Below are 23,171 nucleotides of genomic sequence, written 5' to 3'. Positions count from 1 at the left end.
TATCAGAATAAGCGAGAGTACAAGCTGCACTCATTAGATGTTCATAGGCAGCTTCGCTTTTATACTCATAGAACAGCTGGCCATAGGCAATCCGACCAGCTATTCGTTTCCTTTGCCAAATTTAATTTGGGGAAAGCAATTTCAAAAGTATCTTTATCACACTGGATTTATCAATGTATCCTATTGGCGTATCAAGTCTCTGGGAGACCCGCAGCAGGAGGAGTTTGTGCTCATTCCACCCGCTCCATTTCTACTTCTGTGGCCTTCAAGTCTAGAGTTCCATTGGATGATATTTGTTCGGCAGCCACTTGGGCTTCATCTCATACCTTTATTAACCACTACAAACTGGACGTGATTTCTAGAGGGAGAGCATCCTTTGGCTCTGCGGTGCTTCGCAATATCCTTCCATGATGGTCATCCAAGGTGCAGGTAGCTGGGGACTCTGTCCCACAGGTTGCTGACAAATGAACTCCCTACTTCAGATTAAGAAGTTATGTACTCACCATAACGTTCCATCTGAGTAGGTAGCTTCATTTGTCTGCAACCATCCCCCCCTCCTTCCCCCTGGCCTTCTTCGGATCTATTTGTAGTTGGATACCCATTTTTTTGGGTAAATATTGAGGGGCAAACTCGATCTGAGGTCATGGAGGGTTAGCAGGGGATTATGGGTGAAGGGAGGAGCTAGGAGCTCGGATCCATTAGCTTGAAACAAGTTGCCGGCTCGGATCCGATATCGGATCCAAGACCCACAGGTTGCAGACAAATGAAGCTACCTACTCAGATGGAACGGTATGGTGAGTACATAACTTCTTCTTATAAGTCAGTGGTTATTCCTATCCTTACTGAGAAGGACGTCCAGATAAGATATTTTCTCACTGTCAAATTCATATATAAATTTCAAAAAGTTACTAGTTTGTTGAGGTATGTTAAAAATGCTCAGTTCCTTCTACCCCACTCCTCCATAAAATACAAATGTCATCCAGGTAACGTGTGTAAATCTTAAGTTTATCCTTGTACTCTGGATGATCTAAAATGTATTGGAACTCCCATTGGGCAATCACTATATTAGCAAACTTTCCGCCACAACGAGAACCTGTAACTACCCCAGTTTTTCAACACCAGCTCTAACAGATCCTCATATAGGTTGATGTGTTGTGGGACCCCTTTTCTATGTAAATAACCAACTACCATACTAATTCCTTCATCCTGGGGAATGACACTGTATAAATTCCTTGCGTCAGTTATTAATTAAAAATATGTCATCATCCTCAAAATGTTTTCTTTCTATGGTGGCTAAAAACGGACCATGAGTCTTTGTTTTTTTTGCTGTGTGGATGCACTTTTATTTTTTCGTCAATAAATTTTGCACTGGGGTATGTGATGGAATTATGTCTATCGACTGTAGGGTGTATTGGCGAGGTCTGATACAGTTTTGTGTATCTTTGGGATACCAAATAACATGGGGATTGTGGGGAGGGCATGTGTAACTAGTTGAAAAGATTCACATCGATTCTCCTTTCAAGTAACAAGTTGAATGCCTTTGAGTTGTTTCAGTAGCTACAATTTAGTTCATTTTCAAAAACCCCTTGATAAGTGTCGGTATCTAATATTCTTTCCATCCTTTCATTGTACTGGTGGATAATCTATCACAATGATTTCCCCACCCGTGTCAGGTTTCATGATACAAACCTTTTTCTGTTTAAGGAATCTTAGGTTGTATAACTCTTCCTCACTCAGATTACTCTCACCATTGTGTTGCCCCATAAAAGCATTCCTTATATCAAGTTCGCAGACTTTCTCATAGGGTGTACAGGCGGGTTAAAGGTGCTAGGTATGTACAAATTATCAGACCTGTCATTGCCCCCCCCCCCCCCCAACATAATTCTAAAATTCAGTTTCCTTAGGTAGAGTTTCAAGTCCATTAAAGTGTTTGCTAAGTTTGCCCTCCTCACAGGTACAAAAGTTAAACCCTTACTAAGAAAGTCAGCAATACCTATATCTATTGTAGAATCAGAGAAATTGTAAACAAAACAATCAGTACAATAATTTTTAACAATGACAGGACTGTTATTAAGTGCATCTTCATTTAAATTATTCTCTGTAGTACCCAAACTTATTTTTTTTTGGTCAGAAATCTCTCTTAAATTGCTATGCCATAAATCAAGTCCAGAATGCATATTCAGCACCCCAGCCCAACCCCTCCCCGTTGTTCACTAGCACAATGAACTGGTTAGATGATGTCCATTTCTGCACGTTGGGGCCCTTCCGAAAAACCTGTCCATTGCCAGAGGTTGTGTGTGTTTGATTTTGTTGGTTTTGATGTTGTCTCTCTCTGAACTTACAATCACTTAATTTCTTATGAAGGTAAGAAGGAAAACCTGTGTTAAAGCAGATTATTTTCAAGTTGTTCTCTCGGGCCTTTTTACCTTTCATTCCCACTACAGCAAAACTATTAAAGCAGGGTTAAGGCGTGCTCTACCAGTGCCTTGGCTTCATTTGTGGCTTTTTGGAAATGATTGGACTCCCAAGTATTCTAGAAAGAGCAACTTGGTCCTCTGTATGTACTTTTATAAAGCACTAAAAGCTAGACTCCTTCTTCAGGACTAGGTCAGGTTGTGCTAGGTATTAATTCAAGGGCTTTCAGTAACATAGTAAGTTAGTCCTTAAGGGCCTTTTGCCTGCTTCCGCTTGCTCTACAGCTTCTACTTCAGGTGCTCAAGCCTCCTCTAAAAAGCAGAAGTCTTTGGAGCACAGGGAGCATACAAAACACTCTGCTGCACAGTCTCCAAGATCTGCTGCAGTCTCAGAACCACCTACTAAAGTTTACAAAATGTCAGATCTGATACTCTTGGATCGACAGTCATAGTGTCAAAATCTCCTCAGATCCAGAGTCCCAGATTCTCTCCAGAGCCATGTGTCTTAGGCTCAGATCTTCCTTTTTACAGGAGACTCCTAAAAAGTTATCTCATCCTCCCTCCAGCTCTTCCTCATCCAGGTCCTCCAGAAACCTTTCTGAGGCAGATATGGACAGGATGATGAGAAAGTTCCTTAGAACACAGATCCAGATGGGGGTTTTACCATCTCCTTCTCTCATCATATCTGTGATCCTTCAACCATCTTTGCACCCAATTGTGACTCCTTCTCTGATCCAACTTGTAGTTTCAGAACAATCGGATCCAAAGATACCCCCTTCTTCTTCAGATCTGACAGTTTTCCTGACCCATTCATAGCCGATCCCTACTGAACAGGACTAATCTCAGAGCTGAAGTGTCAGATCCAGGGGGATGACTTCAACTGCAAGGTTCTTGGAGCCTCAGGGCTGGACAGCTCAGCTCCAGCTCCCTCATCAGAGAGGAGATCCTGGAGGGGTGGAGAATCGGCTGAGCTGAGAGCTTTGGCTCTGGTGAGGGTTGGTTTCCACTTCTCCTGGTTGGTCTGCCTTCAAGGTAATGGATAATTTTCCCATTCAAGAACTTCGACTCTCACATCCTCTGATCCTGTATCCGTACCTTTATCAGATTGAGCTCTAAGCCTCATAATCCTATTCCACAGGGACAGCCAGCCCATAAGAGCTTCCAGGCAGTTCCTATTCGAGAACTTCCCATTTCTTCTGATACTTATCCAGACCATCCCATTGAAGAGGTCTTTTGGAAGGGATTGTGTAAGAGGAGGCACTTAGATTCCCCATCAGAAATCTTTGACTGAAGACACTGATTTTGATGAGGGGGAGGGTCCCCACCAGAAGATGTCTGTTTTGGAGATATTTTAGAGATCCTGCGCCAAAAAAGAAATCCTTTTCCAGAATCATCATGGTGGTAAAACAAAATGCGGTTCGAAAAATCTCAAGGACCTTTTCAAGACTCACATGGGGATTTTTTTCCCAGAGGCAGAGGGGGAAATAATGGAAGACGCCACTCTCATGGCAGAGGTGGTCCGCAGAACCAAGGGTTCCAAGATTCTTTCTTGGACAGGCCCTTTCAGCAGTTGCCCAACTGTTCTTCTCTGGTGGCAGTCGGGGGGGGGGGGTGCTCATCCTTGTACTAAGACACCTGGACAGCCATCACAAAAGATGCTTGGGTGCTAAGGATTATATCTATAAGATTTTTCATTCCCTTTTCACAAATGTCCTTCACGAAAGAGACATCTCCCTGATGTTCTACCCAGTCAGAGGGAGTTAGCTGTAGAAATTCAAAAGCTGCCGTCAGACCAATTAGGATTCGGAATTTACTCAAGGCTCTTTTTAGTGCCCAAGAAAATAGGGGACCTTAAGCCTATTCTGGGTTTCAGTCATCTAAATTAATTTGTGAAGAACTCCAAGTTCCGTATGGTCAAGGTTCAGTCCATTCTGCCCCTTCTACAGAAGGACGACTGGATGTGCTCTGTAGATCTTCAAGATGCATACTATCACATCAAAATAGTCAGGCACTCTCAAAGATATCTGCACTTTCAGCTGGGAGCCAGTCACTACCATTTTAGAGCCCTGCCCTTTGGTCTTCCCACAACCCCCAGGATGTTCACCAAATGCATGGCAGTGGTGGCAGCTCATCTCAGACTGCACAGATTGAATATTTCCTTATTTAGATGATTGTCTCCTTTCTGCACCAACCAAGCATCTAGTAGAGAAGGCCAGGGATTAGTTACTCCAGTTGTGTCCATTCCAAGGGATCACAATTAATCTTTCCAAGTCCCATCTTCAACCAGTTCAAGTCATGGAGTTTATAGGAGCTCACCTGCACACTGTCAGTCAGTTCGTGTTCTTAGCTCAAACCAGAGTTCATACCCTAAGATTGCATGTCATACAAATTCAAGACCATCCCTCTTCTCCAGCAAGATTGATTCATCAAGACTTAGGTTCGATGGCTGCAGTGATCACCTTGTTGCCTACAGCTCACCTTCTCATGAGTTCTTCAGTGGACCCTAGCAGTACAATGGGCAATGCTTCAACATCCTTTGAAACATCCTGTTAAAGTTGTGTGACCCTGCAAAGACTCTTTACTTTCATGGATGCTGTCCAACATAGTTTATCAGGGATGTCCCTTTATCCTTCCACCCCCAAAGGCCATGTTGACCATGGACGCCTACCAGTTGGGGTGGGAGGAGCATTTTTTGGGATGGACTGTTCAAGGCATGTGATTACCCAGAAGAGACCAATTTGCATATCAGTGTTGTAGAGATGATAGTGGTCTTATTAGCGTTGCAGGCCTTTTAGAACTCTCTCCCCTGTCTAGGAACAATTCCTCTCCAGACAGATAATATATCAGTGGTTTGGTACATCAACAAACAGGTGAACCAGATCTTATCCTGTTTGCCGAGAAGCAGTTAGAGTCTGGCAGTGGGTAATCTCTTCCAACCGCTTTCTTGTAGCAATGCACATACCGGGAAAATCCAACGTTTTAGCCAACAAGCTCAGGAGAATCATCCTCATGCTGCACGAGTGGTCTCTCAATCATGCAGCGATGGAAAATATTTTTTGTCATTGGGGGTCAACCTTGCTTCCCCCTTCAACAACAGGTGCAGCAGGTTCTTTGCAATAAGTCACCGAGAGATGCTGTATTCCATGCTTGGCCCTCTGGATGCTGTAGTTCACGCTTGGCCCTCTGGTCTCCTGTACTCCTATAGTCTCTTCCCCTTAATACCCAAATTTGTCCAGAAAGCACAACATTTGAAGAGCAAGGTAATCCTCATTGCCCTTTTCTGGCCTCTGCAGGTATGGTTCCCATTCCTGTGGTCTCAATTCCTTTGTCCACCTTGGACACTGGACCCCAGTCCAGATCTGCTATCACATCCATCGGGAATGATTCATCGAGACATTCAAGGTCTTAAATCGACCGCATGGTTTCTCCAATTTCAGTGATGGTTAGACAGTATAAGCTTTCCTGTGTGGTTCACCAGATCTTATTTTCATCTCAGAAACCTTCTACAAGAAAAATTTATAAGAGTAAATGGAACAGATTTTCCTGTTGGGCAGAATAGAGAAAGTTTGATCCTTTTACCACTCCAGTTCCTGTTGTGTTAGAATGCCTTGCTTTAGTCTTTCAAGGTATTGCCACTTTCTCCACCGTAAAAGTTCAGCTCGCAGCCATCTCTAATTACCCCATAGGACATAACACTTTTCTGCTAGCCCCTTCTAAAATATGTAAGGCATTCCTTAAGGGTACCCTACTACTTAGACCTTCGATAAAGGCTCCTACTCCACGTTGGGAATTTTAATATTCCATTACAAACTTTAATTCACTCCCCTTTTGAGCCTTCATCTATGTCATATCTAAAATTTCTGTCTTGGAAAGCAATTTTTCTTGTTGCTATTACATCTGCGAAGTGCGTTTCTGAACTCCAAGCATTCTTCAAAACTGTCTTATTTGATTTTTTACAAAGACAGCGTGACTTTATTTACAATTCCTTCCTTTTTGCCAAAAGTTGTCTCTGAGTCAGATATAAATTAAGTAATCAGTTTGCAAGTCTTCTTCCAAAATTTTGACAAGGGAGAATACATGCTCCATCTTTTAGATGTACATAGATAACTTTGTTTTTACTTACATAGAACAAAAGACTAAACAACTGTTTGTTTCCTTTGCCAAAAACAAGTTGGGAAAACCAGTACCCAAAGTTATTTTAGCTAAATAGATAACAGATTGTATTTCCTTTGTCTCTTCTCTAAGAGGGTTGTCATTACCCAAACCTCCAAAAGTTCATTCAACTAGATCCATGGCTACATATTCTGATTTTTGGGCCAGGGCTTCCATTGATGATTTGTGCTGCATCCACTTAGTCTAGTTCTCATACTTTTATTTGCTCATTATAAATTGGATATCTTCTCCAGGAATAGGGCTCATTTTGGTTCTGTGCTTCTCAGGAATATCCTTCCATAAGTGGCACCTAAGATTGTCATAGCTGGGGACTCTGTCACATTCGTTGAGTAACATATAAAAATGACAACATCAAATATTAAAGTTATATACTTACCATAAGTATTATTCATTTATTTGACATTTGTTAACTGGGTTAGTCTGGCTGGGCAACATGCCCTTTTTCAGCAGAGACCCCGAGGAGAAAAGCTCCATTACAAAACAGTACATACATAAAGAATTATACAATTGGAGAAGTAAAGTATTTGTCTAATACATGGCTGGCATCAAAAACATCATGCACTGATAGGGAAATACATAGATGTTATGTGATCCTATCTCGCCTACATTCTGTACTGATGGGCTCGGAGCCGATCCCTCGGCTCCGACTCGGCACGCTATGCTATAGAGCGAAGCCTCTTATTGGCTGAGCTATTCTCTATCCCAGGATGCACCACTACTAATCCCCCAGATCTCGTTTGCCGCTTACAAGCTAGGACGTGGTCTCAAACTTGGCTGAGCTAAGTACTGTTTTTTCTAAAGTTTCCTGTCAGGAAATTCCTTATTCTTACCCAAAAGCTGTTTTAACAGCTATTGTTGTTGTACGAGTGTGTTTTGATACATTTTTTTGAGGTAAATTGTGTGTTTGTTTAAGGGAAAGGTTTCCCGTTTAAGTTAGAGGGGCCTTCCCCTATTCCTCAGCTAGTTTCTCTTATTTTTCAAGGAGGTCAAGTACCTGTTTAAGTTAGAGGGTCTTGGCCCTCCTTTTTAGTGTTTTCTGTCACTGTATTGTATCGTTTAAAAAAAAAAAAAAAAAAAAAAGTTATAAGTTTAAAGTTAAATTTTTTGTATTGTGGTAAAGTATTTGTTTTGACAAGATAGTACTTCTTTCCACTGTTTTAGTGTTTTTTGATAGGCATTATGTCAAAAGAACATAGACCCTCAGGGTTCAAAAAGTGCACGAGGTGCGGTTATAAGATGTCTATAACCGATGACCACTCCTCGTGCGTATATTGTTTAGGCGCCAAGCACCTACAGGAGTCCTGTAGCATGTGTCACGCCTTTTCATCTAGAGTCCTCCAAGAGAGGAAGAATAAATTAATACTGAAAGGGCTGATTAAACCCTCCTTCGAGGAGGCCTTATCTTCCTCATCCTCTCCTACCAAGAAGAAGAAAGTGTCGGCTCCGACCAGCCCGTCGGAACCGACTGCTAAGAAACCTAGGCAGGCTTCTCCATCGGCTCCACGGACTTCGGAGCCGAGGGCGGAACAGTCTGCATCGGTGCCTCCAGTCTCAACTCCTCTGGTTTCGGAGCCGAGGACTGGGGTGTCGAGAGGCGGGTCACCTTCATCAGCTCCACTAATTTTGGAGCCGATGAGGGTTGCCGGCTCAGACTCTTCCCCTTCGGCGCCGAAGCCCTCCTCGGCACAGAGGGAAATTGTTTTGGGATCTCCCTCGGAACCGATATTGGTCGAGTCCATTCGGAGCCGGTCCCCCAGTCCTTTGGAGCCGATGGAGAAATCTGTTCGGACCCGATCGGTTTCATCTAGATCCTCCAAGATGTCTGATTCGGACATCGACAGGGTGCTCCTAAGACTTTTCCAGTCTCCTGTGTTCCAAAAGTTAGTTTCGGCTCCAGCCCATTCGGCTTTGGAGCCGATGGTCCACCCTGTAGTTATGGTTCCTCCTCCAACAGCCTCGGCACCGTTGGAGCCGGTGCTGGTGGAGCCGATGGAGGTTTTCGGGTCGGCCCCGACCCTTACTCCAACCCCGGCTCTCGAGTCGGAGTTCGGTACGCGGACCTCCTCTGTCGGCCCCGGGGGGGATGCTTTGGGACTGATGTTTTCATTCCCAAGTCTTCCTCTCGGTGCGTCGGCTGCGGGGGTACCATCTACGGTTGTGGCCACGGGGGTTGGACCTTCCCAGGATTCTGGTGGTCCGGCCTTCAGGGCCATGAGGAGTGCGTTAGCCAAATCTTCTTTGGCTACCTCCACGGTCTCTCCAGCACCTTCCCTGCATATGGAGACTGGGTCTTTGGCAGTCCCCCTGTCCTTAGACAGCGGAGCCCTGGGGCCTGAGGTCACCCCCACTGGGGGTCCCCCCCCTCCTGGAGGTCCCTTTGAAGCTTCTTCGGAGGAACCCCCAAGGAAAAGATCGTGCAAGAGGAAGCACGTTGACTCCCCCGATGAGTCTCTCATGTCAGACACTGATCTTGATGATGCAGAGGGGTCCCCTAAGTCGTCCTCAGATGATGTCTCCTTTGCAGACATCCTGGAAGCCCTCAAACAATGAGGCGGCTGGCATTCCAAACCCCCTTCTGCTGATGAGTCGGTGTTCCTTAAGGTCTTCGGGGCTCAGCCCTCCGCCTCCTGGGTGTCTCCGCCCTTCGACGAGCTCCTAGATTTGATCTGTCGAAGGGCATGGGAACACCCAGACTCTGTGGAACCGGTGCCTGCTCGCCCAAATAAGTTCCTGTCAGCACCCCCGGAGAAGGAGTTTTTGACGAAAGGTGTGGCTGTAGATGCCTTGGTGGTGGCATCTGCTACCCAACAAGGTGTAGCAGAGGCTTCGACATCCGTCCATCCTCCTAATAAGGAGTCTAGGAGCATGGATCGGTATAGTAAACGCACCCTCAGTTCAGCGGCCTTTACCTTAAGATCCCTGAACTATTTAATGCACTTCACCAGGTTTCAGAGGGATCTGATCAAGGAGCTTTCAGATACCCTCTTGGGTAACCTACCTGAGCAGCTGGCCCAGACGGTTGGCTCTCAGTTGGCTACGCTGTCATCCATATCAAACTCGTCCATGAGGCTCATTTGTTATGCGGCCGAGGGGGCGAATAGAGCGGCGGGTACAGGTATTGCTCTACGGAGGCAAGCCTGGCTCCGCCTGTGTCATTTTGCGGAAGCCTTCAAGCCTTCCTTTGCCGACGCCCCCTTTGATGGGTCCTCTTTGTTTGGACCCAAGGTAAAGGACACATTGACCCGCTGCGAGCAAGAAGATAAGACTTTGACTGCCGTAGGGACACGATTTTCCACTCCCTTTCGGCCTTACCCCAAGGCTAAAAGAGGAGGGAAAATGTGGTTCCGTAGATCTCAGAAGTCTTATCCCTCACAGCAGGACGATCCCCCTTCTAGAGGCAGAGGAGGGGGAAATTCTTCTGGAAGACGCCGTCCCAGAGGCGGCAGAGGCCCCCGCAACACTGGAGACCGCGAGTTCTTTCGTGGTTCTTCAGCCTTTCACAATCCCTGAGGGATTGCCCGACTGTGCAGCTCCGGAGCCAGTCGGGGGTCATTCAAGCACCTAAAAGCCTGGGAAGGTATCACTCAGGACCGATGGGTGCTTCGAATTATCGCCGGAGGTTACGCCATTCCCTTTTCTCACTCCCCACCTCCGTCCAAGAAAATCCTGGACCCGCCACCCAGTCAACGGGAAATTGCAGCCTTAGAAGTCTCAAAGCTGCTTCAAAAAGGAGTCATCCAACCGGTCCCCGCAGACCAGATCGGATTAGGGACTTACTCAAGATTCTTTTTGGTGCCAAAAAAGACCGGGGACTTGAGGCCCATTTTGGATCTCAGCATTCTAAATCGTTCAGTCAAAAAGTCCAAGTTCTGAATGGTCACCCTACAATCCATTCTCCCACTGCTGGCGAAAGGTGTTTGGATGTGCTCCATAGATCTCAAGGACGCTTATTACCATATCATGGTACATCAAGCATCCAGGAGACATCTGCGCTTCAGCCTAGGAGACAGTCATTTTCAGTTCCGCGTGCTGCCCTTTGGTCTCACCACAGCCCCCAGGGTGTTCACCAAATGTTTGGCGGTCGTGACTGCTCACCTGAGAAGTCTAGGATTCCAGGTGTTTCCGTATCTAGATGACTGGCTCCTAACTGCCACCTCCAAGCATCTACTATTGCAGAGCCTACAAGCCACAATATCACTGGGCACTTCCCTTGGAATCACCTTCAATTGGCCAAAGTCTGTGTTGCTGCCATCTCAACGCATAAGATTCATCGGAGTAGAGATAGACTCAAACCGAATGCGGGTCTATCTTCCTACAGAAAGGATACAAACCATACAGGCTCAAGTTCGAGCCTTACTTCCCAGATCCAAAGCCCCAGCCAGAATGGTCCTGCAGCTATTGGGATCTATGTCCGCCACGGTTCTTCTAGTTCCCCTAGCAAGGTTGCACATGAGAATTCTCCAGTGGCTTCTTTCAACACAGTGGTCCTTTCAGGATCTCCCTCTCAGTCACCTCATATGGATCACGGAAACCTGCAAACGGGACCTTCGCTGGTGGCTGGTGCCCTCCAATCTGGATCAGGGACGACCCTTTGTTCCACCTCCTCCTGTGGCCACTTTGACTACGGACGCCTCCCAGATGGGGTGGGGGGGCATTCCCTGGGCAGGTCAGTCCAAGGCAAATGGCATTCAGAAGAGAGCCTCCTTCATATCAACATTTTAGAAATGAGGGCGGTGTTTCTGTCCCTACAAGCCCTTCACGATTACCTCCCTCAGGGCGTAATTGCCGTTCACTCCGACAACATGTCAGTAGTCTGGTACCTGAACAAGCAGAGAGGGACCAGATCCTACCCCCTTTGCAGAGTGGCCATGAGAGTTTGGGAATGGGCAGTGTCGACCAAACGATTTCTAGTGGCGACTCATATCCCTGGCAAGTCCAATGTGATAGCCGACAGACTGAGCAGAACTATCCTCTCTCCACACGAGTGGTCTCTGAACAATACGGTTGCAACTCAGATTTTCAGCAAATGGGGAATTCTTTGTTGCGACCTCTTCGCAACCCCGCTGAATGCGAAGTGCAAAAAGTTCTTCTCCCTCACTCCGGCTCTGGGGGAGAGCCCTATGGACGCACTAGCCCATCCTTGGCCCACCGGCTTGCTATGCTTTTCCTCAGTTCCCCTCCTTCCCAGAGTGATCCAAAAGGCGTCTCACTTGGGGAGCAAAATGATCTTAGTTGCTCCTTACTGGCCTCGTCAGGTATGGTTCCCCTATCTTCGGAAATATGCACTGGACGGTCCATGGTTCCTGGATCAGATCCCAGACCTATTAGTTCATCAGTCGGGACTACTCCACCAGTCCCTCCACACCTTGAAATTAACAGCTTGGCTCCTCCTCTTCCGACTATAGTCAGGAATCATACCTTAGACCCGGAAGTCGTACATATCTTATCTTCGGCCCACAAGTCTGCCACTAAGAAATTGTATTCTAGCAAATGGAAGAGATTTGCTATTTGGGCTCAACTCCGGGGTCTGGATCCCATCACTATTCCTGTATCGGAAGTCCTGAAATTTCTAACTTCCCTATTCAATCAAGGTTCTTCAGTCTCTACCATCAAGGTTCAATTGGCGGCTATTTCCAATTTTCATGAATCTATAAACCCACCTTTAATGAGCAACAGATTGTGTAAGACCTTCATGAAAGGTGCTGCGCTTTTACGACCTCCGATGTCTCATCCTGCTCCTCCATGGGATCTCGATGTGATGTTACGTGCCTTAACTTCCTCCCCCTTCGAACCGGCAGCAACATGTGATTTGAAATTTCTATCGTGGAAAACTGCCTTTCTGGTCGCGATTACTTCTGCCAGAAGGGTTTCAGAGCTTCAAGCTTTGTCTGTAAAACCTCCGTACCTGGTTTTTCACAAAGATAGAGTATCTCTCAGGCCAAATCCATCCTTTGTCCCTAAAGTTTGTTCTAGTTTTTGTCTACAACAGTCATTAGAACTTCCAGTTTTCTTTCCAAAGTACTCAAACAAAGCAGAATACATATTCCACACATTAGATGTCCACAGGCAATTGTGTTTTTATTTAGATAGGACCAAACAAACAAGAGAAACAGATCAATTGTTTGTGTCCTTTTCGGATAATAAATTGGGCAAAGCCGTCACAAAGGTCACTATCGCCAAATGGATCAGGGACTGTATTAGTCAAACTTATTCCTCTTCTAATAAAGAACTTACGACCTCTGTCAAAGCTCACTCTACAAGAGCTATGGCTACTTCAATAGCATTCCATTCTAAGCTTGCCATTAGTGACATTTGTGCTGTGGCTACGTGGTCTTCCCCGCACACCTTCATTTCCCACTACAAATTGGATGTGGCATCTCGGGGGCGAGCTTCATTTGGTTCCACAGTGCTCAGGAGTGTTTTCCAGTGAGCCACCCAGGATTTAGGTGCTAGGGACGCTGTCCCATCAGTACAGAATGTAGGCGAGATAGGATCACATAACATCTTTTAGTTATGTACTTACCATAACTTTAGATGTTTGGGATCCATCTACTACATTCTAATAACCCACCCTCCTTCCCCTTCCTTGGAGACCAGAAGAGATCGGACGGTCCGAATCCTATTGTTTCATCTTGAAACATCTGGCAATGTTATATAAACAAGTTATGTATGTGTGCATGAATGCGGACAAACAAGATCTGGGGGATTAGTGGTGGTGTATACTGGGATAGAGAATAGCTCAGCCAATAAGAGGCTTTGCTCTATAGCATAGCGTGCCGAGTCGGAGCCGAGGGATCGGCTCCGAGTCCATCAGTACAGAATGTAGGCGAGATGGATCCCAAACATCTAAAGTTATGGTAAGTACATAACTAAAAGTTATTTACAAGGAACATATAACATTCAATATAATGGTATGGAAAAAAATAACATAAGGAAAGTAAATAAATTAGATACGTTTGTTCTTGAGGAGCAGGCTAAGGTAGAGGGTGAAATGAAATGGCTGGAGGACAGACGTGAAATAGGAATAGTCAGAGCACAACAGGTAAGATACTCAGGGAATAGAATGAGGGAAAAACAAAGGTTAAAGGAGAAATAGGGTAGTGTCAGTGGAGGTAGTGTTCAAGAGGGGACATTACAGAAGCAGATCCAGGAGCTAAGCAGAAATTCCTTTAATGCTATTTTAAAACTAGATGTGTTGTTAAGTGAGCGGATGTGGAGAGGAAGTTTGTTCCAGATAGAAGTGACTATAAAGGAGTTTTCCAGTGGATTTGTTAGGTTTGGAAATTTGCAGGAAAGTTGGTCAGAGCTACCGTAGGTCACGATTAGGAATATAAGGGGAGATCAGGTTTGTCAGAGATGGACAAGCTAGGGGTTGGTGAAGGATGGAGTGAGTCAGGTGGAGCTGTGGCAGGAGGAGGAGTTGATGTTGAAATTCTAGCCAGTGAAGTTTTTTCAAGGAAAGGCAGTGGTGTGATCAATAAGTGAGATTACTGGCAAACCTAGCTATTTTATTGTGAGTTCAAGTTTGGCAGACAAGTTCTTTTGGAGGTTGGTAAATATTGATGTGGCATATACTAGGGTGGGGAGTAGGTAGGCTTGAGTTAAGGTCAATTTGGATTCTGGAGATAGGAATTTTTTGTTCCTATACAGTAGTCCATGCTTTTAATGTGTCTTTTTAATACAGTTATTGATGTGGATGTCAAATTTAAGTTCATCATCTAGAGGTGTTTAGTGTGAGATACTTGGTTAGTAGTATTATTTAGAGAGGAGAGACAGAAGGAGTATTTGTGGTGTTGTAGAGATTTAGGAAGAAGGAGTAAGATTTTTGTTTTGTTTGGGTTGAGCAGTAGTTGATTGGTAGTGAGCCATTTTTTCAAAAGAGTGCAGGGATTCTTGAGTGAGGGTGAATAGTTGAGGAAAATTGTTTGATGTGGAGTTGATAGTTGAGTTGTCAGCATATTATATAAGAGTGGAGCATGGGCTGGATTGGTAGAGATTGCTAGTAAAGATATTGAATAACAGGGGCCCCAGGGATGGAGCCTTGGGCAACCCCAGTTTGAACAGAGAGGAAAGGGGAAGTTCCAGAGAGCCATTTAACAGATTGTGTCGATCAGATAGGTAACTTGAGAACCAGCGGAGAGAAGAGTTACAGAAGTTAAGGTGTGCTAGTTTGGAGAGAAAGAGGTTGTGGGATAAAGTGTCAAAGGTTTTAGAGAGGTTGAGCAAAAGATACAAGTGCAGCAGTAGTGCTATGATGAGGTTGGAAACCATGTTGTGTGGAGGTGAGGCTCTCGAGTGAGATATGAGATGAGCTATTTATGTATACACTTTTCAAAAATGTTATAAAGGGGGATGGAATAGCAATGGCCCTGAAATTAGATGGGTTGGTGGAGTTTCCTCCTTTGTGTAGGTGTACAACATAATTTTTTTTCCAAATGTCAGGGACAAGGCCTTCCTGAATTGACTGATTGATAAGTATGGAGACTGAATAGGCAGTGGAGGAGGCGGCTGTCTTGATAGAGAGGTGATAGGTTGTCAGAAGAGGGGTAGCAGGGTTTTAAGTTTATTGAGATGTGATCGGATGTAGGAAGTGGGGATTGGTGTAATGGAGAATGGAATAGATTGGAAAGGAGGGGGAGGGGCATCAGGGATGGAGTAAGTATTAGATTTAAGTAAGTTCTGTATGGAGTTAAAAAAGGAGTTCAGCAGAGTGGCAGTTTTGATTGGGAGGAGTTAGGGAGGGGGTTGCGGGGGGATGGGCTTCCTGTGCGTAATAGCTTGTTAATTGTAGTCCAGAATTTTGGGGGTTGGAATGAAAGGTTTTTGTTGATTAAGATAAAATGTCTTTTTGTCTAGGTTGATTTGTTTTTTAGTTACATTTCTAAGTTCGCTATAGAGCTGGTGATTGGCTGGAGTATTATGCTTATGCCAGGTTTTCCAAGCACTGTATCTTTTCTGCATGAGGGGGTGAGTGTCTTTGGTTATCCAGGGGGCATAGTTGGATTTAACCCTTATTTTCCTGATGGGAGCTAATTGTTAAATATGCTGTTAAATTTTAGGACAGCGTCTTCTGTTAAATTTTAGGACAGCATCTTCAAGGGGGAGGTCAAGAAGGCAAGACCAGTTGATGGAAGAGAGATTTTGATTTAGGTATCTGTGGATCAAAATTAGGTTACGGCAGTCTTTATATGTATGAGGTTTAGATGGATGGGATGAGTGGTGCAGGATGGAAGTAGGGAGGTGGTCACTAAGTGAGTGAGGTACAATAGAGGTGTTAAGATAGCGATTGGGGTGGGAGGTAAGGATCCAGTCAAGAGTAGAGCTGGTATTATGTTGTTGGTTAAGACAAGTGGAGGAGTTTAAGTTGTCCATTTTAATTTTTCCTCAACTTCCTACCCTCCTTCCCCCATCCTTATCCTTTGGGAGTGACCTGATGAGGAACACTGAAACCACTGTTTCCAGTTCGAGTCCCTATTCTGTATCTGTACTGTTTCTTATTATTGTTGTTATTATGGTTACTTTTGACCTAAGGCATACTTAGCAGCAGCAAACTCGATCTGAGGTAATGTAGCAGTAAGGGGCAATGTTAAGTTGTCATTCTCGCCTTCATTCTTGCTGGATGGGTTCGGAGCCGATCCTCGGCTCCGACTCGGCCTATACTATAGCTCGAGAGCTATTTTTACCGGCTCGAGGCAGCCCTATATCCCACAATACAATGCGCTAACTCCCCAGATCTCGTTTGCCGCTTCGCTGCGAGGTTGCCTTTTTTTACCGGCTCAGGTCAGTAAAAGAGATTTTTTTCAATAGAGCTATTTTTCAGATAGTTTTCCAGATAGTTTTCTTACCATAGGTCCCTATCGATAGTTTTATTTATTACAGCCCTTTTGTAGCCCTTCTTCCCTTCCTTTTAGTTAATTTTTATAATCGGGCCTACGGGCTTTAGCTTAGTTTCCCCCACCCCTTAGAGTGTCTGTGTGTGGGTGTTTTAGTCAGTCCCCTTAACTCCTTTCTGGGTATAAGTTGAGTGAGTGTGTGGGAAGAAGTGTGACTCGTGCTGTCAGAAAATGTCTCTGACAGATGGTCACACTTCTTGCGTCTACTGCTTGGGACCTTTACACCAGCAGGACTCTTGTTCCGTCTGTCACGGATTTAGTTCAAGAGTCCTGCAGGAGCATCGTAATAAGCTCATCTTGAGGGGCTTATTGAAGCCCGATGACTCCCCGTCCAAGTCTGGCTTGGGGAAGTCTTCTAAAACCGCCAAATCCTTGGCTCCAGCTTCTGAGTCGAGGACTGGTGTAACTGAGATGGCTCCGACATCGGTTCCAATCGGATCCGAAGCGAGCAAGGTCGTATCCGCTCCGAAACCTGCATCGGAGCCGACTCCAGCGCGCAAGCGCTCTAGCTCCCCCTTGCTAGAATCCGTCCGATCGGCTCCGAGATCACCATTCCTATCGGAGCGGAGTCATAGGACTCATTCATCCAGGTCATCCAGGCTTTCCGACCACGATATTGAGAGGGAGGCCAGTAGACTCATAAAATCTCAGGCACTAGCCCAAATGCTCCAAAGCCCATCTCACCAGACTGTGGCTCCCTCGGTACCGCCATCGATTCCTCCCCTGACTCACCTTTCGAGTTCGGAGCCGGAGTTTGTTGGAACCGTAACCTTGCCCATGTTGGAGCCGATACTTCCACCTTCGGCTCCGGTGTCATTGGCTCCGACTTCTTCATTGGTTCCGTCCGTGGAGAGGTCCGGGCGCCGGGACTCCGTTGTCGGCTCCGAGGGGGCGAGTGGCATCGGACCCTTGTCCGACCTCGCTCTCCCTCTCGGAGCTTCGGCTCTGGTTAGTTCGGCCCCTACATCATTCTCGGAGCCTTCTCTGTCGGTGCCGGGAGCGGTTCGGGTCTCTTCGGAGCCGGGACTGCCTTTGGTGCCTGATAGGGGAGCCTTCGAAGTGATGAGGAGCGTGCTGGACCCAGTGTCCACTCCAAGGTTAAGTTCTGCAGCCCCTCTCTCTACAGTGCCTGTTACAGTCTCTGGCCATCCTCCTGCATCTGACAGCAGAGATCCAAAGCATAGGGTACCCACTTTGGGTGTCTCCTCCTCTTCCGAGGCCTCCCCTGAAGCTTCAGGGGAACCCCCTAGGAAAAGAAACTGCAAGAGGAAGCACATAGACTCCCCCGAGTCTGTCACGTCGGACACCGACTTGGATGAGTTGGAGGGTTCCCCGAGATCCCCCTCTGTGGATGTCTCTTTTTCAGACATCCTAGAGATCCTGAAACAGAGGGGAAATTAGTCCACTCTCAAACCCTCCGAGGACGAGTCGGTTTACCTTGACGCTTTTGGATCTCGCCCTTCCACCTAGGTGTCTCCCCCTTTTGACCCACTAATGGAAGTAGTGGCCAGAAAAGCATGGGCAGCTCCTGACTCAATGGAACCTACCCCTAGGAGGCCCTCTAAATTTATTTCTGCTCCGGAGGACAAATCCTTTCTGACCAAAGGTGTTTCAGTTGATGCTATGGTGGTAGCAGCAGCCACTAAGAAGGAATTAGCTGATCCTTCTGTACCTGTTCATCCTCCTAACAAAGAGTCCAGGACCATGGACAGGTACGGTAAGCGGATATTTGCTTCAGCGACCTTTGCTATGCAATCGCTGAACTATTTATGTCATTTCACCCGCCTTCAGAGAGACTTGCTCAAAGAACTGGGTGAAACTGTACAGGATCCTTCTGCTACGGGGTATCAGGACAAGATGAACTCCCAGCTGGCTACCCTGAATTCCATTGTCAACTCCTCCATGCGGCTTATCTCCTACGCAGCCGATGGAGCGAGTAGGGCCGCAGGCACAGGTGTTGTGTTGAGACGTCACGCTTGGATGCGACTCTAACTTTACCGATCCCTTCAAGGCGTCCTTCACCAACACCCCCTTTGATGGTTCAGAATTGTTTGGACCTCAGGTGAAGAATACCCTCACCAGATGCGAGCAAGATGGTAAGACTTTCTCTGCCGTGGGAGTCCACTTTTCCACACCTTCTAGACCTTATCCTAGGGGCCAGAAGGGTGGAAAGATGTGGTTCCGCAAACCACAGGGAGTCGCGCCTGCCGCACGTGGTGAATTTCCCCCCAGAGGCAGAGGGGGGAGCAATAACAGACGCCGCCCCAGGGGCAGAGAGGGTCCACAGAACCAGGGTTCCAGGGAATCCTTCCCTGACCAACCCTTTCAGCATCCCTGAGAAGCTGCCCGACAGTCCGCCTTCGGAGGCAGTCGGGGGAAGATTATCTCTGTACCCGGAAGCCTGGCAATCCCTCTCCCAAGACAAATGGGTACAATCGATCATATCCGAGGGTTACAAAATTCCCTTCATTTCCCCTCTGGTACAACTGCCAAGACCCCTACCAGATGTACCACCCGGACAAAGGGGTCAGGCACAGCTAGAAATAAAAAAGCTGCTAGAAAAAAAAAGAGTCATCCAGGCAGTCCCAGCAGATCAGCTAGGATCCGGAATCTACTCCAGATTCTTTTTGGTACCAAAAAAGACTGGAGACCCATTTTGGACCTCAGCAGATTGAACAACTCTGTACAAAAGACAAAATTTCGGATGGTAACACTGCAGTCCATTCTACCCTTTTTGGACAGAGACAACTGGATGTGCTCGTTAGACCTCCAGGACGCATACTATCATATAAAGATACACAGGCGCTCCAGGAGGTTTCTCCGCTTCCGGCTGGGAGCCAGTCATTATCAGTTCAGAACCCTGCCCTTTGGTCTCACCATAGCCCCCCGGGTGTTCACCAAATGCTTGGCAGTGGTCATGGCTCACCTGAGACAAAAAGGATTCCAGGTGTTTCCATATTTAGACGACTGGCTCATTTCCGCTACCACCAAGAAGCATCTTATAATGGCCAGGGATTACACTATTCACCTTTGCAACAATCTAGGTATTTCTATAAATTTTGCAAAATCCTCCTTGTCGCCTTGTCAATGTATAAACTTTATAGGCGCCATGTTAAACACCACAGAAATGTCTGCAACATTACCACCTCAGAGAGTGACAGACATACGGCGGAATGTTCAGTTCCTGTTTCAGTCCAACAGAGTTCAAGTCAAGTTAGTACTGAAAGCGTTAGGCCTCATGGCAGCGGTGATCCTTCTCCTCCCATTAGCCCGCTTCCACATGAGGATCCTTCAGTGGACGCTGTTTTCTCAGTGGTCCTTTCAACAGCTCCCAATGACTCACAACATCTTGATAACCCCATCATGCAAGAATCACCTCTCCTGGTGCATGGTTTCCCCTCAGCTCTTTCAGGGCAGACCCTTTGTCCCCCCCCCCCCAGTTGCCACTGTGACAACGGATGCCTTCCTGATTGGGGGGGGGGGGCACTATCATGGCAGGATGGTCCAGGGCACATGGCAACAATTAGAATGCCACCTGCACATAAATGTCCTGGAGATGAGAGCGGTGCTTTTAACGTTGCAAGCCCTTCAGAACTCTCTTCCAACAGGGACTATAGCAATTCAAACAGACAATATGTCTGTGGTGTGGTATGTAAACAAGCAGGGTGGAACAAAGTCCTACCCCCTATGTCGAGAAGCACTCAGACTTTGGCAATGGGTGATTTCCTCTCGACGGTTTCTGATAGCAACGCACATCCCCGGGAAGTCCAATGTCATAGCGGACAGATTGAGCAGAACAATCCTCATGCCTCACGAGTGGTCTCTAAATCAAGCGGTAGCAGACAGAATATTTCAGAAGTGGGGCCAGCCTTGCTGCGATCTTTTTGCAACCCCTCAAAACAGCAAGTGCCTCGACTTCTTCACACTCTTCCCTCTACCAGGCCATCCCCCAGAGACGCTCTTGTTCACGATTGGCCCCGGGGTCTTCTATATTCTTTTCCCCCCTTACCGTTGATCCCGCAATTAATTCAGAAAGCAACCGCATTGAGATCCAAAATGATCCTCATTGCTCCGTATTGGCCTTGACAAGTATGGTTTCCGTTCCTGCACAGTTATCTACTGGAACAGCCTTGGCATCTGGAACTCCTTCCAGATCTGTTGACCCATCTCACGGGCAAGCTGCATCAGTCTCTTCATTTCCTCAACCTCACAGCTTGGTTGCTCCACTTCCAGCCATAGCCAGGTTTCCCCTTATTTCTCTTCCTGTCCGTGATATCATTCTTGCTTCCCATAACTCCAATACTAGGAAGACTTATGCGAGTAAATGGACGCGTTTTTCACTCTGGGCACAAGCTAGGTCCTTAGATCCTTTCCATGCACCAATTCATAAGGTTCTAGACTTTCTGGCGGAGCTTTTTCATTCAGGGTCATCGTCAGCCACTATCAGAGTACAATTAGCGGCCATTGCTAATTTTCATGTGGGGCTCTCAGAAGCAAATATTATGTCCCACAAACTCTGTAAAGCCTTCCTCAAGGGCATCTTCTTGCTTAGACCTCCCATTAAGGATCCACCTCCACAATGGGATTTAAATTTGGTTCTAACATCATTGATTCTGCCTCTCTTTGAACCCGCAGCCTCTTGCTCCCTCAAGCTTCTTTCTTGGAAAACTCTGTTTTTAGTAGCCATAACATCTGCCAGAAAGTTATCGGAACTCCAAGCCTTGTCTGTCCGTCCCCCTTATTTGGTCTTTCATAAAGACAGGGTAACTCTCAGAACAAACCCTTCCTTCCTACCGAAAGTTTCCTCTGAAGCAAATCTAAACCACTCTATTGACTTGCCTGTCTTCTTCCCAGACTACTCAAACAGGGCTGAACAGAAATTACATTCATTGGATGTTCATCGCCAACTACGGTATTATCTAGACAGGACAAAACAACTCAGAAAGTCAGATCAGCTCTTTCTCTCTTATGCTGAAGGGAAGAAAGGACTTCCAGTATCAAAGGTTACTCTTTCCAGATGGTTGACATCAATTATTACCTTTGTCTACGAGTTGAGACACAGGCAACTCTCGTCTAGGCCTAAGGCTCATTCAACTAGGGCACTATCAACATCAACAGCCTTTCAAGCAAGGTTACCATTAGATGCCATATGTGCAGCAGCTACATGGGCTTCTCAACATACCTTTATTGCCCATTACAAAATTGATATAGCCTCCAGAAATAGAGCTGACTTTGGTTCCACCGTACTCAGGAGTCTGATCCATTGAGCCACTCAGGACCAAGGTGCTAAGGACGCTGTCCCATCCAGCAAGAATGAAGGCGAGAATGACAACTTAACATTAAGAAGTTATGTTTTTACCATAACGTTCCATGTTAGTTGTCTTCTTCTCGCCTTCTTTCTTGCGTCCCTCCCTCCTGCCCCCTAGCCTGGACAGACTTGAAGGTCTCTGAGTCCTTCTATTTCATGTGATACAATACTTTACGGTTTCCCCGTATCTTTAGTGTTACCAGCAGGGAGTCTGTACTTGGAAATGAGGATGATAACAATAAATTTATACTGTGTGTTAGCTGCCAACGAGATCTGGGGAGTTAGCGCATGGTATTGTGGGATATAGGGCTGCCTCGAGCCGGTAAAAATAGCTCTCGAGCTATAGTATAGGCCAAGTCGGAGCCGAGGATCGGCTCCGAACCCATCCAGCAAGAAAGAAGGCGAGACGAAGACAACTAACATGGAATGTTATGGTAAGAACAAAACTTCTTCTTATGAGTAAAGAGAGGAGCTTAACTGTCAGATCCAAGAATCTAAAATGTCCGTGTCTGATCCGAGGTTGGATCCGAGACCCAGTCATTGAGGAAGAATGAAAATGGACAACACAGATGCATAGTTATGGTAAGTACATAACTCTCGATATTAAAAGTTTACTTCATGATAGCATCTGCGCAAAAATATATTATTCTCAAGTCCCTTTTTCCTCGATTATGCTTCTGATTGAAGAATCCCAGGTTACTAGAATTTAAACATGCTGAATGTAAGGACTCCATGAATTAAAAAGCTGGGTGGCTAGGAAGGAGTCAGGCAGCTACTGATCTGTCTTACCTCTTTGGGAAATTTATGCAACACTTTACATGGGACAGAATGATAATGTTCATCATTCCCATTGCTGCAGTAACCTTTAGGGTTATTTGAGTTTAGCCAGCTTCCAAAAGCTCTGTCTACCTCTCACACTTCAGTATGATTGCTGATTGGTCATCTCAGTGGAGGGAAATCAGTAGTCAAATTGAAGCTTTCTTTAGTACTTTCTTTCTGCCTTGTAAAAAAGCAGCTCAGTGGCTTCACAGGAGCAGCTGTAACAGCCAGCTTGTAGCTTTCTGGCAGATAAGTCCCTAGTGGTGAACACTTCTGCACAGAATTATTGCCTTTTTTAAAGGTGTTTCCCCTTTAATGAAACGTGGCAGTCTTTTGAATATCAGAAGTATCCTGTCAGGGACAGCTGTTTTTTAGCAATAATCTAAGTTGGAGGGGGGGGGATTTTTATGTGAAAATGTACTGCTAGTGTAAACTGAATTATTATAAAGTTTATTGTATGGAAGCGTTTGAATGGGCAGGGCTTGTGCACACTTGGTGACAACTTACCTGACATTTTTTTTCTGTCATTGTTTCACTTTCTCTCAAGATTTCTGAAAGGATTTT

General features: G+C 46.0%; 1 protein-coding gene across 1 annotated transcript in view; it reads left to right on the top strand.

Annotated features, from left to right (window-relative positions):
* The window catches only part of LOC122813330, a 1,602,747-nt gene that overhangs the window by 1,468,492 nt on the left and 111,084 nt on the right, over positions 1-23,171 (top strand). The window lies entirely within an intron of this gene.

Source organism: Protopterus annectens, chromosome 10.part0, assembly GCF_019279795.1.
Source record: "Protopterus annectens isolate FY-2018-M chromosome 10.part0, PAN1.0, whole genome shotgun sequence".
Taxonomy (NCBI): domain Eukaryota; kingdom Metazoa; phylum Chordata; order Ceratodontiformes; family Protopteridae; genus Protopterus; species Protopterus annectens.
This window is presented reverse-complemented; position numbering and strand designations above follow the sequence as displayed.